This window comes from Fukomys damarensis, unplaced genomic scaffold, assembly GCF_012274545.1.
Source record: "Fukomys damarensis isolate Sample0158 unplaced genomic scaffold, DMR_v1.0_HiC HiC_scaffold_20, whole genome shotgun sequence".
NCBI classification, from domain to species: Eukaryota; Metazoa; Chordata; class Mammalia; order Rodentia; family Bathyergidae; genus Fukomys; species Fukomys damarensis.
Genome location: NW_022900932.1, coordinates 17,580,979 through 17,596,096, shown reverse-complemented (window position 1 = coordinate 17,596,096; position 15,118 = coordinate 17,580,979). Strand labels below are relative to the sequence as shown.

At 40.3% G+C, this 15,118-nt stretch overlaps 1 protein-coding gene across 10 annotated transcripts in view; it reads right to left on the bottom strand.

Annotated features, from left to right (window-relative positions):
• Nucleotides 1–13,613, bottom strand: part of Usp54 (ubiquitin specific peptidase 54) — a 117,461-nt gene extending 103,848 nt beyond the window's left edge. For 3 of the 10 annotated variants that reach the window (XM_033766527.1, XM_010607035.3, XM_019205060.2), the window contains exon 1: nucleotides 13,417–13,594. The gene's annotated coding sequence lies outside the window, so the exon portion shown is untranslated. Of the gene's footprint in view, nucleotides 1–2,459; nucleotides 2,490–13,188; nucleotides 13,397–13,416 lie in introns of those variants that run through there. The other 7 variants (XM_033766530.1, XM_033766532.1, XR_004518250.1 and 4 more) reach the window with 7 other exon arrangements.
• Between the last annotated feature and the right edge of the window lie 1,505 nt (nucleotides 13,614–15,118).

The following is a 15,118-nucleotide window of genomic DNA, read 5'->3' as shown; positions in this document are numbered from 1 at the left end:
AAAAAAAAAAAAAAAAAAAAAAGGCTGGCATCATGGCACATGCCTGTAATCCTAGCATTCAGGAGGCTGAAGCAGGAGGATCAGAAGTTAGGGGCCAGCATGTGCTACACAGCTAGTTGAAGTCCAGCCTAGAGTACCTAATAAGACCATTGTCTAAACAAAAAAAAACAAAAGCAAAAATAAGTTATCTCAAGCTGGGCATGGTGGTGCACACCTGTGATCCCAGCACTTGGGAGGCTGATGTAGGAGGATTGCAGGGAGTTCCAGGCCAGTCTAGGATACATAGTGAGTTCAAGGCCAGTCAAGGTTATTATAGTGAGATCCTGTTTTAAAAAACAAAAAAGGTTATATCTCATAAATGTTTCATACTCTAAAAGCTTCTAAAGGATGTGCTTTATCAAAATGAAAGTAAACCAAGAAAGATTACATGTCAGGATTTCAGTGAAAAGAAATTCCAGGGTAAAGCAGGGGCGGTATAAGGACTAAGTAAAAAAATTTTTTGATAGATTTGTGTTGTGGTTTATATCTATAATTCCTCCTAAAGCCTCATGGGATCCTGGAAGGGACCTTTGGAAGGTGACTGGATAACAGAGGCATTTTACATACTGTTTATAGCTGACTTGCAGTTAGAAGGTGGAGGAACTTGTCACTGTGGGTCCTCCCTTGAGACTGCTTCTTGTCTGCAGCTCTCCTCAGCCCAGGCCCTTCTACCATACCACTCATCATGCAAGGATTGAAATTTCTAAAATGTGAGCCAAAATAAACCTTTTCTCCTTTAAGTTTCAGGTGTTGAGTATTTTGTCCCAGCAATGAGGACAGTGACTAAAACAATTTATCTATTGGAAGTGAGTAACTAAAGCAGAGGTTTTGAGTATGATTTAGAGACTGAAACTTTTAGAACTGAAAAAAAATTACATCTAAGGAAAATACAAAGTTCTACAAGGAAATAATAGTAATCACTGTAAATTATGTAGCTCAGGTTCAACATTTGTATAATACAAACAACAAATATTGACACAATCCCCAAAATGACATATTCACAATATAAGAGATAAGATGTAAATGTATTTAAGAGTGAAAGCCATAAGCAGAGAATCTAATTAATATCTTCCCAGGCCACCAGCCTCCTACTTGAGAAATAAATCCTCCAGGGGCAATTGTGAAAAAGAAGGACCTTCCCCTTGTACTGTTTAATTCTGAACTCCAGGAGGTCAATGCCACAGGAATGATAGTTCTGTTGCATAGGTCTGGACCCCTTGTCTGCATAGAGAGAGTGATTTTTCTTTTAAAGTGACAATATGTCAACCATCGGTGAATCAGGGTGATAAGAATATAGGCTTTCTTCATAATGCTTTTTGCAAATTTTGTTAAATTTGAAATTGCTTCAGAATAAAAAGAAAAAATTCAAAACAAAAAAAGTGAAAGCCTCATATTCTGTGGGCTTTTTGTGTTTAATGTTTTTAAAAAGAAAGTGATAATTATGCTACTAGCAATATTTAAATCAAATCAAATCTGGTTGTTCCTAGGGGTATAATAACTATTTTTCCTTGTAAGCATATAATACTATTTGATTTTTTTTTTCTTCAAACTAGGGTTGAACATAGGGCCTTAGCACTGAGCTACATCCTCAACCCTTCTTTTTTTTTTTTCACTTTGAGACAGGGCATCCCTAAGCTTCTAAATTGCCTAGGTTGGCTTGAACTTGCCATCCTCCTTCCTCAGCCTCCTAAGGCACTGGAACCACAGGTAGGTGCTACAGTGTCCAGCTCAATTTTTAAAACTATGCATAGGTATTATTTTTATTTGCTTGTTTTTTGAGACAGAGTCTTGCTAAATAATCCAGACTTTGAACTCAGTATGTATCCTGCAGCCCAGGCTGGCCTCAAACTCACCATCCTCCTGACTCAAGTCTATCAAGTTCTTGCTGAGATTAGAGGTGTGGCCACTATATCCAACACAATCCTGTACTCTGATAAAAATAAAATTAACGTAATTTAAAACACCATTCCTTATATGGAGTGAAAGGGAAGTGACTTTGGTTTTACCTGTAACATTTTATTTCAGAGAGAGGAAGAGGGAGAGAAAGAGAAGGGAGCAAAGCTAAGAAAAACAGATATTACTAGTGGTTAATTCTGGATGGTTGGACTATGGGTATTATATTTTTTTTTGTAGTTACATTTTTTTTGTAGTTTTAAATTTTCAATGCCTCTTCTCCCTGCAAATCCTAAAAGTTTCCTATATAAGTAGTTTTCAGACCATTTATGGTTCAGTCTGCCTCCCTTGGAATGCTTGCAACTTTGACAATATCCATTCAAACCAAGTCTCAAAGGGGGCTGGGGATTTAGCTCACTGGTGCCGCTGCCCATCTTGCAAGCACAAGGTCCCAAGTTCGATCCCTGGTACAAAAAAAAAAAAAATTCAAAGGGCCAGGGATTTACCTCAGGGGCGCCACCACCTACCTCACAAGCTCAAGGTTCTGAGTTCAATCTCTGGTACCAAAAAAGACAAAAAACAAAGAGTTATATGACTTAGCAAACAACACTCAAATATATTTCCAACCTGGTATTAAAATGTATTCGGATCAAAGCTTCTGTGACCTGGACTAATGCCTGCAATACAGTTGAAAGCATTTTTATCAGCCACATTGGCATAGGCATTTCCTGATGCATTTATGACCAAACAAAATTCTCAGACATTTTTCATGTGAACTACTGCTCATCTAGCATTTCCTCATCCTGGTCTTGTGCATTTGAGATTTTGAATTTAAACACAGAGCTTATCCTTATTAAATTTAATATCAGTTTGGACTTAGACATTACCTTACCAATATAATTTTCAAACTTTATTCATCATATTAACACTTTTGCAGCTCTGCCATACTTATATATCTGTTCAACATGTCTTTTAAACTTTTTATACACCACCCAAGGTCCAAATATATACCATATGTTCCTGGTGAAATCAAAATTTTAAGTGGGTCATTATTCAATATTTTAAACATTCACTTAGCTAATCAGCCAAACATATTTAATTATATATCAGCCAAAATTGTATAAAGAACTGTGAAACTAATGAGAATATGATTCATTATATCTAAAACAATTTCCTGATCTATAAACTTCATGATCCTAAATAGAAATAAAGTAATGGAGCTGGGTGTGGAGGCGCACACCTGTAATCCCAGAACTCAGGAGGCTGAGGCAGGAGGATTGCTGTGAGTTTGAGACTAGCCTGGACTACATAGTGAGTTCCAGGTCAGTCTCAACTACATAGTGAAACCCTGTCTCAAAAACAAACAAACAAAAAAGTAATGGAATCCAAAAACGGAGACAGAAGTAAATTGTTATGATCAATCACACACTTCTTTTCTCCTTAATGCTTTATATAATACATTTAATCATTTACAATTGGATTTTCCCAAGATTCCACATTAGATAAGTCTATTGTTTTCCAACTATTTCACTCTTTCATTCTATCAAAATATTTACCTTTTGAGAAAAATGAAAAAATGGAAATAAAGTGTTTGTAAATGCAGAGGGAAGGAGGGGGTGAAGGGAGGGCAGGGACAAGGGAAAGAATGAGAACCAAGACCACCTGTCATGTAAGGGTACAAGATCCCAATAATGAATGTAACTGTACTATATACCTAAAATATACCAATAAACTCAGTAAAAGAAAAACAAAAAACCAAAATATTTGTCTTCCTCTAGTCTTCATAGTTTCTCAAAGATTAACAACAGTGACTCTGAGATCATCTGCCAGTTAATTCAGCATCCTGAAATGTAATTCAATTAAATCCTAAGATTTAAGTTATTTTTAATAGCTGGGGTACAGCTCAATGGTAGAACATTTGTTTGGCATTCACAAGTCCCAGTGTCAACCCCCAAAACAGCAAAAACGGGAAAGGAAGGAAGGAAGGAAAGAAAGAAAGAAAGAAATTCAGCTGGACTTGGTTGTACAGGCTTCAATCCCAGCACTCTAGAAGAGTGGGGGTGGAGTATGCAGTACACACATAATCCCAACATTTGGGAGGCTGAAGCAGAAGGATTGCCTTTAGAAAGCAGCCTGGGCTATATGAGTCCAAGGCCAGCCTGAATTACATAGGGAGACCCTGTTTCAAAACAAACAAAAAGACTGAGGCAGGAAGATCCCAGGTTTGAGTCCAGCAATTTAGCAATTTAGGGAAACCCTGTCTTAAGATAAAAATATATAAAAAAGGGCTGAGAATGTATCTCAGTGAAAAGGCCCAAAGTTTAATTTCCAGTACCACAAAAAGAAAGAAAAAAAAATTCATTTCAAAATGTTCACTCTTACAGGGCATGATGACACATACCTGTAGTCCCAGTGGCTTAGGAGGCTAAGGCCATAGATAACTTTGAACCCAGAAGTTGAAGGTCAGCCTGGGTAACACAGAAAGATTCTAGGTCAAAAAAGAAACCAGGGCCGGGGATTTAGCTCAGTGGTCCCGCCACCTGCATCGCAAGCAGAAGGACCAGAGTTCGATCCCCAGTACCAAAAGCAAAAAAACAAGAAACACCAGGTATAGTGGTATACACCACTTGGAAGGTTGAGGCAGGAGCTTCATGAGATCAAGGTCAGTAGGGCCTACATAGGAAGTTCAAAGTCAGCCTGAGCTACACAGAGATTGTCTCAGAAAATTTTAATCAGGAACAAGGCAAGGATATGTACTCTTACCATTTTTATTCAATAGTTCTTGAAATTTTAGCTAGAACAATTGGGCAGGAGAAAAAAGTAAAAGGAATACAAATAGAAAAAGAAGTTTGAGGGGGCTGGGGATTTAGCTCAGTGGTACCACCTGCCTTCCAAGGTCCCAAGTTCGATCACCAGTACCAAAAAAAAAGAAGAAGTTTGCAGATGATATGGCACATTTAAGACCCTACAGACTTGACTGACCACTGATGAATGAATTCAGCAATATAGCTTAGTGACACACACCTGCAACTCAAGCTGAGGCAAGAGGATCCCCAAGAGTTCAAGACTAGTCTCACTATGTAGTGAGTTCAAGGCCAGCCTAAACTGCATCATGAGACCCTGCCTGAAAAACAAAGTAAGGCCAGGCATGGTGGCTCATGCCTGCAATCCCAACACTTGGGAGGCTGCCCAAAGTCAAAGAACTAAAATGAACAAAATTCTCCTACTGCAAGCTAGGGCTCTTTCCATAAGGTCATATGGATTTCTAATATAAAACCACTCAAGAGCCCACCTTGCTGCCACAAGCCATAAAGGTAAGACTTGGGAGGCTGAGACAGGAGGATCACAAGTTAGAGACCAGCCTGGGCTACACAGAGAGACTAGCCTGGGTTAGTCAGAGTTAGCAAGACCCTGTCTCAAAAAACAAAAACAAGGGCCGGGATTTAGCTCAGTGGTTCTGCTGCCTGCCTTGCAAGTGCAAGGTCCCAAGTTTGATCCCTGGTACCAAAAAAAAAAGACTGAGGACTACACACAAACATTTTCTGATGAAAACTTATTTTTTGACTGACAAAGTTGTTAAGGAAGGTGTAGGGGCAGAAGGGAAATGGGGAGGTCCTAAAAGGACAAAAGGGAACCAGGTATGGTAGCACAAACCCATAGTCTAGCCACTTGGGAAACTGAGGATCACCTGAGCCTAGGGGCTCAAGAAAAGCCTGGGCAACAGTCAAGAGAAAAGGAAAAAAGAAAAGACAACATGATGGATCTTTGGCATTTGATTGCATCAATATTGATACCATGACTGTGATGTTGCACTACATTGTGAAAGATGTTACCTAAAAAGTACATCAGGTAGCCCTACATTATTTATTAAAACTATGTGAATCCAGCATTATACCAAAATAAAAGTTTAATTAAAAAATAAACAATTGGGGCCTTGGATTTAGCTCAGTGGTTCTGCGGCCTTCCTCACAAGCACAAGGTCCTGAGTTCAATCCCTGGTACAAAAAATAAAATAAAATAAATATAAAGAGACAATTGATATTTCTTATCCAAGCCAATTGCATTTTGAAGATCCTTAAATTGAATAGGAAAGCTTAAATACACTGAAACAAAATAACACAGGATCATTCCTAGAAGCTCTAAAATCTAGAACAGTAGACTTCAAAAGTGGGATAAGTGTCATCAACAATAGCTCCAAAATAAGGCATGAGGAAACGTGGAAATCAAAAAGGAGCCTCTGGAATTATTTCCTAAAACAATGAAATCAGTCCAGATAATACAGACAACAAATTTATTAAGTCTTAACAAGTCACTTCAAAAGACTGGGGATACAGCTCAGTGGTAAAGCATTACAAGGCCCGAGGTTTGATCCTCAGCCACAGATAGCCAGACAGACACTCACACATATATACACACAAACACACACAAGACACACACAAGTACTAGAATAAAGTAAGAATCACCGAAACTGTCTTCAACTACCATGCACTTTACTGCAATCCTCAACTTAAAGACTAAGTGGACATGTGGGTTACCTTCAACCTGATATTCACAGCTACTCATTTCAAACAATTCTCCAAAATGATTTTTTTTCCCTATTCAAAGTGTCTGAAGCCTCAACCATTCCCTGCTTCCCCCAGCTGCAGGACTTGCAATTAAGAAAACATTCACTCAGCGTCTGGGGCAGGTCTGGTTAGAAGGATGAGCTCATCCCTTCAGATATGCACCTGATGCTCAAAAAGTTGCTTCTCCTCCAGCAAGCAAATCTTTGCAGGTTTAAAGCGACACCACAACCTGTGCAACCACTTGGCCAGAGTCACAAATCCTCCCCTACATACACCTGGTACCATGGAGTCATTTACTGCTCTGGCCACTTCACACATCCACTGAATTCAGGCAGCCATAGTGGCTGCAGCTGCTGCTGCTATTATGGCCTCACTAGAAAAGGGCTCCATTTTCAACTATAATGGAGATCAGGTCCTTTGCTACCCCAAAACAGTGTGCTGTTCATTTCCATAGCTCTTTGCTCATGATCAGACATTACGCAAGTCACTGCTTCTTTCAGAATTTACAACTTATTCCTGAATGAGGAATGCAGTAGTACTTCTGTATCTTCCTTATTCCATTTGCCCTGTCCACAGGACAAGGCAATAAATCTAAAACACTGTATGTAGATAAGCTAAGTGATCCCAATTCCTTTGTTCCTCGGTTTCACTACCTCTGAGAAAATATTTACCCTACAACAGCTGTCTGTTTATTGGTAAAGTACACAACAATCTTGGTCCAAGGATATATATGTAGATTTATTTCATTTCAAAATGATATAATAGTAGTATTAAATATCTAAACAAAAGTGCATGGGTACAGGGCTGGGATTTATTTAGCTTAGTGACACCACACCTGCCTTGCAAGCTCAAGGCTCTGAGTTCAATCCCCAGTACCACACACACACACACACACACACACACACACACACAAAAGTACATGGGGAGCTGGGCGTGTTGGCACACACCTGTAATCCCAGCACTCGGGAGGCTGAGGCAGGAAGACTGCTGTGAGTTTGAGACCAGCCTGTGCTACAGAGTGAGTTCCAGGGTAGTCTCAACTACATAGTGAGACCCTGTCTCAAAAAGCCAAAAAAGAAAAAAAAAAAAAGGGGGGGGGTACCAAATAGTCCATCCGACAAATTTGACAAATATTGCTGTTTACCTACCATGTACGAGTATTTCTGACAGGGTGCTTAATTAGGCCCTGAACAACAACAGATATCCAAGAACTTTCCAGCCAAACATAGTGGTGGATGCCTGTAATTCTAGCATACTAAGAGGCTGAGTCAAGAGGACCATAAATTTGATCCTAGCCTAGTCAACTTAGCAAGACTGTCTCAAAAATCAAAAAGGACTGAGGATGTAGCTCACTATGAAGGCCCTCATTATACACACACAAAAAATAACCTTTCTCATCTTAGCCTTCCTTCACAGGATCTTTGTAGTATTTTTATTTGAGCCATGATAATCTTCTAATATGTTAATAGATTAAGAATTATAAACAAGTCAGAAAAACATCAAATTTATTAGTGGTTATCTTTGAGGGATGGCAAGGATGGCAAGACTTGGAATCAGAGATTCTGGTCTTTGGGAGACCAGAGAATTGAGGCCTCCTCTATAAGCACAAAGGAGAAAGGCAGCATTCAGGAATAATGGCACATTTCAGGTCTAGGGAAAAGTTAAGACAACTGAAATAAAGTTGTTTACCTGAGTATGTACTAATAGATACTGAAAAGCAGATGAATCTTGTGTTACTTTGTGTGTACCTTTGGATGAATAAAGAAAATGACCTAGACGCTGGCTGGAGGCTCCTCTGACTACTACAGGTTCTCTGGCTGCCCTGCCCATATGTTAAAGTGACTCAATGTTTCTTAGTCATTCAACTTTGCTCACCCTGGGGTCAGGGAGAACAAAGTAACAGGTTTAGGTCCTCCACAAGTGCTACCTGGATGGGGAAAGCACAGAGAAATGGGCTGGCTCCCCAGGTGGCACCAAGGGTAGGAGGGACCTGAGACTGGAGGTGAAGGCTGGGCAACTGGGTCTGGCTACAGGGAAACCCTGATTTAGTAATGTTTAATTTGCTAGGTAGTGGATACAGTGGATCCTCAAGTTATGACGGGCCTGATATACAACTTGAGTTAATTAGGTTAATGGAAGATTCATCTGCCTCTTGTTATCTATAGCATGTACATCCAGATCTCAGCTATATTGGCTTACAAGCAACGTGAGTTACAACCAGCCCTCAAGAACAGATCCAGTTCATAAGTCAAGGGTCTACTGTATAAGGATGCTTACTATCTTATTTTTTAAATGTCTTACATATATAAAATTTATTTTATTTTTCTTTTTTTTTTTTTTTTTTTTGTACTGAGGATCGAATTCAGGACATTGTGCTTGCAAGGCAGGCAGCATGACCACTGAACTAAATCCCTGGCCCTTAAGTATATAAAATTTAAAAAACAGAACTTCTGCAGATCAAAGGATACAACCAAAGAGTGAAAAGGCAACCAACAAAATGGGGAAAATACAAATCATTTATCTGATAAAGGGTTAATACCTAAAATATATAAACAATTCCTACAGCTAGACAAGAAATGTATACATATAATTCCAGCTATTTTACTCAAAATAAAATTTAAACAGAGCTGGATATGTAGCTCAGTGATGGAGAACTTGCCTAGCAAAACTGAGGATGTGGGTTCAGGAAAAAGAAGAAATAATTAAGATGGTATACATCAGAAATGGCAAACCTTTTAGAGCTCTCAATGATAAAAACAACCCACTATGGCCAGGAGTGGCAGTGCACGCCTGTTATCCCAGTACTCGGGAGGCTGAGGCAGGAGGATTACTGCAACCTAAAGGCCAGCCTGGGTTACATAGTGAGTTCAAGGCCACCTTGAACAAAGAGAGACCTTGTCTCAAAAACCAAAAACATGCCAGGCATGGTGGCACTCGCCTGTTATCCTAGCACTCAGGAGGCTGAAGCAGGAGGACTGGCCAGCCTGGACTACATAGTGAGTTCAATTCCACCCTAAACTACACAGCAAGACACTATTTCAAAAAAAAAGTTTGCTGAAGCATGCAATAGGTTTGCAAACACTGGTATAGATTCTTTTTTTTTCTTTATTTTGGAGACATGGTCTTGCTATGTAGCCCAGGGTGGCCTCAAACTTGAAGCAATCCTCCTGCCATGGGATTACAGGCATGTGCCACCAATCTTAAATACATTTTACAACATTTTTTTAAAAAAACCACAACTAATCAAAAAAAACACAAAAAACAAAAAAACAAAGCCAAAACCCCACAACTAATCAAAACTGGTCTTAGCCACGACAATAGAAGGTATTATGTGAGAAACACTAAATTCACATTAAGTCTGCTGCTTTTCTTCTTTGAAAAAAATCACTTCAGCTGGGGATTTGGCTCAGTGGTTCCACTGTCTGCCTCGAAAGCACAATGGCCTGAGTTCAATCCCTGGTACCAAAACAAACAAACAAACAAAATCACTTCAGTTCAGCTCTTGGGGAGGCTAGAGAATTTGAGGAACCACACACAAAAAAAAATGATTAAATGTCTTAAAGTCTGTTATAAAAACATATACTTGAACACAGATAACTATTTCCATTACTGAAATGATCACTTTCTGGAAGCTTACAAATGTTAACAATTGCTTGTTATAACTATTTTCCCAATAGTATAATTGTATAGCTCTCTATACAATTATACACAGCAGGAGTATGGCAATTTACTCAATTCTCTATATAACAATACAAACCTCATATTCAGATCCATGCTAATGTTTAAATTAGTTCCTCATGTGTAGCATACATATTTGAAGGAGAAAAATCTATGTTTCAAAAAAGAGGTACCCCCATCCATAAATGTAGACCCTCCTGCCAGCCACCTTACTGAATCCCGATCTCCTGGCCAAGCCCAATGTCAGCTTTTCCCCTCTGCTTCCATACAAGACCCCTGCTTCCAAAAGAAACCATATTCTGTGTATGTGGGTGTGTGTGCACATGTACACTCATACACAAGATTTTATACATATATATATGATTATATATAGATATGTTATCCATTTTTAAAAGATGAAATCTCACTATATTGCCCCCAAACTCCTGTTCTCAAAATCCTCTCACCTCAATCTCAAAAGTAGCTGGGTCTACAAACACAGGCCACTGAAACTGGCTAGTGTACTTAGTTTTTTTAATCACATAATTTCCAGTTTTAATTCCTAATCTGCCATTTACCAGCCCTGTGGTCTTTGGCAACCTCCTTAACTTTTTATACCTTGGTTTTCTTATCTTTAAAACTAAGGTACATGGGTTGGGGATTTAGCTCAATGGTTCCACCACCTGTCCCACAAGCGCAAAGACCCAAGTTTGATCCCGGTACCAAAAAAAATATAAAAAATTAAGGTACAGTATTAGTACCAGCTGCAGAGCAGAGTGTTATAAAAATAAAATGAGATTAACAAATCTGGAACATTAATAATCACTCAATGAATGTTGGCTATTATTATTATAGACTTAAGAATGTTGTGATGCCGGGTGTGGTGGCACACACCTGTAATCCCAGCACTCAGGAGGCTGAGGCAGGAAGATCAATGAGTTTGAGACCAGCCTGGGCTACATAGTGAGTTCCAGGTCAGTCTCAACTACATAGTGAGACCCTGTCTCCAAAATAAAAAAGAATGTTGTGATATTTATATTGGGAGTAATAAAGAAGATCATTAAATTATGATCTGACCAGTGAATTTTCTCTTCAGATTCCCACTCTCTTTTTTCTTCTGAAAAGTGTAGTATTTGGGAATGCGGCAGTTTAGAATTTAACGTTTTATCTTTTAAATTCTTCATTCCTTTTTAGTCTTGTCAACTACTGTGTAAACTCAAGGCCAGAACCTTGTTTCATATTCTTTGTGTTCATATTATACTGTAATTATGTGTTTCTCTTTTCCCTCCTAGGGTCTGAGCAATTCCATAGTAGAGATCAAGTCTTACTTGTATTTGTGTCCTGAAGGCTTAGGAATCAGACACAAAATGGGTTTCAGTCAATGTTTGTTAAATGGATAAATTAATTAATCTTTTTCTCCTCTGCAATGTTTTACACAATACTCTACACATAACAGGAACTCAGTATAAAGCCTGCTCTTGGATTCATGCAGGAATTTTTTGGATGCAACCAACACACAAAGATTTATCTTGCCCCAGAAAAAAAATCATTTTACTTTTTGAAATTTAGCTACTAACAAGACAAATTAAAAGTTTTACTGCAATACATATCAAATAAATAGGTTCATTGACTAACCATATCCGGGTTAGCTCAAGAAGGATTTAAAAGCCATTATCCTAATTAATGAATATGTGAATCTCAACATGGGAAAATCCAGTTACATAATCAAAAAAGGGGTTATCACGGGGGATTTAGATCACTGGGGATTTAGTTCAGTAGTTCTGCCACCTGCCTCGCAAGCACAAGGACCCGAGTTCAATCCCCAGTACCAAAAAAATAGAGGGGCTATCCTTTGCAAATCTATACCTATGAGACAAATGATCAGAAAGCTGTAGATTAATATAGCTACATTAATAATTATATGCATTCATTACATAACTATACACAATACTCATTATTAATGTGTTAATAATGTAATAATAATGTATCTGCAGGTAAAAATGGATAAATTATTTCTACACCTGATATGAAGTCAGTTTTCACTAGGAATATGTTAATGAGCCAAATGGTCCAAACCTGCTTCCAGAAAACACCTCTCGAAAGCGAAAGTTTAAATATTTTCCCCTCAGTAATTTTAATTCCTACGAGGCTCTTTTATTGACAGATACTCAAAATGTGTTCAGTTTCCTAAAATAAAACCTCATTCTTAAAGGGATATAAGTCTGAACAGGCACACATGGGGAATGATAGGTTTTATATCCAAGTAACTAAACCTATCCCTAGGTTCATTATTCAGCCTGCTGCTGCAACAAGAAACATTTTTCGTAGTTTTTAAATTACACTTAGTGTAAAATTTAAATGTCGCACTGCACATTCTTTCGCTATATCATCTAAACTGATATTTCACTACATATGTAATTTCATAAATACATCGTAAAGGAACTCTACACTTGAATGAATCTGGGAAGAAACGTGACGTTAGCACACACCCCCTTCCTCCAACTCAATACACTCCAGAGAAAGCACACCTAGGTTTTTTTTTTTTTTTTAAAAAATATGTTTTTTTTTTTTTCTCAAGAATTTCTCTCTCGAGCCCCCACCCCACGCTTTTTAGAGCAGCAATCATTCATTATCCTACTTAAGAGTCTCTCCACTGAAAGAACCTTCCCAACTAACACTTGTTCACCAAGACTCTGCTCTCACACGTCAGAGTGTCTGTTTGCCATTTCTTCGGAAACAAGGGAAAAAGGCAGCGAGGGTCCGGGACGCCTCCATTCCCGCCACGCCATTTAGGGCTGAAGTCCTGGCGCGCGCTCCCAGACCAGCCTGAGGCGGCTCCCAGGGAACTGCAGAGGTCGAGACCTCTCTCCCCACACCCTCAACCCCCCAACAGGGAAAAGAAAACTGGGCCCAACCTCCGCGCTCCCGTTCTACATACCCTCCTCGCAGGACCCCAATTTCGTCCCACTCCAATGGAGCCTGGTTTCTTTATCTAGTTCCTAGTCCTCTTAACCACTTCGCTCCCAACACTTACCCCTCTCGGCTCCGGCCCCAGCCACGGGAACCCTATTACACCCGGGTCTCTCCCCTTGAACCTCCCAGTAGCTCCAACCCTCCCTGTGCCCTAGCGCAGACCGGCGCCGTGTCCTGATACCCAAGGGTCCCGGGTCCTTCCCCACACGTCACACACTGATTCTTTCCACTCCTCGAGACCCGACCTTCTACAGCCCTTCCCCAAGCGATACCCCCAGAACCCCATTACCTCCGGCCCCGCCCCCCTGAGAGTGTCGCACTCACAGCTCCCGCCGCCGCATCCTTAACCGCCGCGGCTGCTATAGCTACAGGGAGCCAAGGCAACCAGCTCTCGCGACACTTTCCCCAGCTTCAGCGAGAACCGTCGAGAAGAGACTCTCGCAATAAAGTACAGCAAACGAGTCAGGCTCCAGCCCGCTAAGTATGTCTCGCGATAGTATTGTTTAAAATGGCGGCCGCAAGTCGTCTCACTGATGGCTAAGGAAAGTTTAGAAGTAGGGTAGGAACGAGGATGAGACTTGAGCTGGCCAAGAGTCGGACTACCATTGCAGGCAGGATGATATGTTCAGGCTGGGGAAAGTTAAACGTGGCGATTCCTACACCGGGATAACTTTTAGGGATGTAAGACCTTCTTTGCCCCACTTTCTCAAACAAAGCAGTGTTGCCTTTAACTGAAGTTCCGTTTTCTCCGTATTTTTCATCTGCCCGCGGGGTAATTGGAGATGTCGAGGACAGGCCAAATATTGACTTTACCATCGCCACAATATCTACCTTGAGGAAGTTTACATCCATTGTAAAAGGTATTTAGCGTCTCAAAAGTAAACACCGGGTGCCCAACCCCGTCAATCGCAAGACCAAAATAGGAAATAAGTTTCCCCCCAAAAAAGCAACCACAGGTGTTTGGCCTTGTATTTTGCATTTGTTTGCCGCCCTGTGGACACATCCTTATTCTGTAGCTCTTAAACACTTAGGACCTTCAGTGGCTGCTTTCAGTCAGCTGTACTGACCGGCTATTGAAAGAGTGAATTTAAAGCATGTTATGGACAAGGAAGAATAAAATAGGAAAACGGGAATAGAAATGAAAAGGAGTTCGTTTTTGCCTCTTGGCCCTGAATAGCTCTCATAAGGTGCTTAGACCATTGCTGGCAGTAGAAAGATATTGAGCCGCCCTATGCAATTTAAAACTTTCTACGTTGCCGGGCCTGGTGGCGCACGCCTGTAATTCCAGCACTCGGGAGGCTGAGGCAGGAGGATAGCTGTGAATTCGAGACCAGCCTGGGCTACATAGTGAGACAGGATTCCAGGCCGGGGATTTGGCTCAGTGGTTCTACTACCTGCCTTGCAAGCCCAAGGTCCAGAGTTTGATCCCTGGTACCAAAAAAAAAAGAATTGCTGAAAGTGGTATTATTTTACCTTTTTGCATTAAAAAATTCAGTATTTCATGCAGCATTTATAGTATAAATGCAGATCTAGTCTCTAGAGTAATAAGCAATTTACATGACTTTTAGGTGTGGTAGTATAGACATGATCTGTGAAAAAGGGACACTTGAAGGTGCTAACTCATAAGGCTGCAAGAAGGTAAGCAAGTGAAAATAGATGATCTTGGCTGGGGATATAGCTCAGTGGGGCCATGCCTGCCTGGTAGGTGCAAGGTCCTGAGTTCAATCCCTGGTATGGGGGTGAGGGGTTGGGACACAATAGATGATCTTGCTTAAAACATAATAGTGGGTGCTAGGACCAGCTAGAGACTAGAAAGGCTACCTTGTCCGTGTGCAGCCGGTAATCTCAGCTCTTTCTCAGGAGGCTGAGGCAGAAGGATCATGAGATGGAGGTCAGCTTTGGCAGCATGTCAAATTCAGGGCAGTCTGGACTACTTAGCAAGATCCTGCCTCGAAAAGCCAAGAAATACAGGGACAAATAGGGCTACCTCA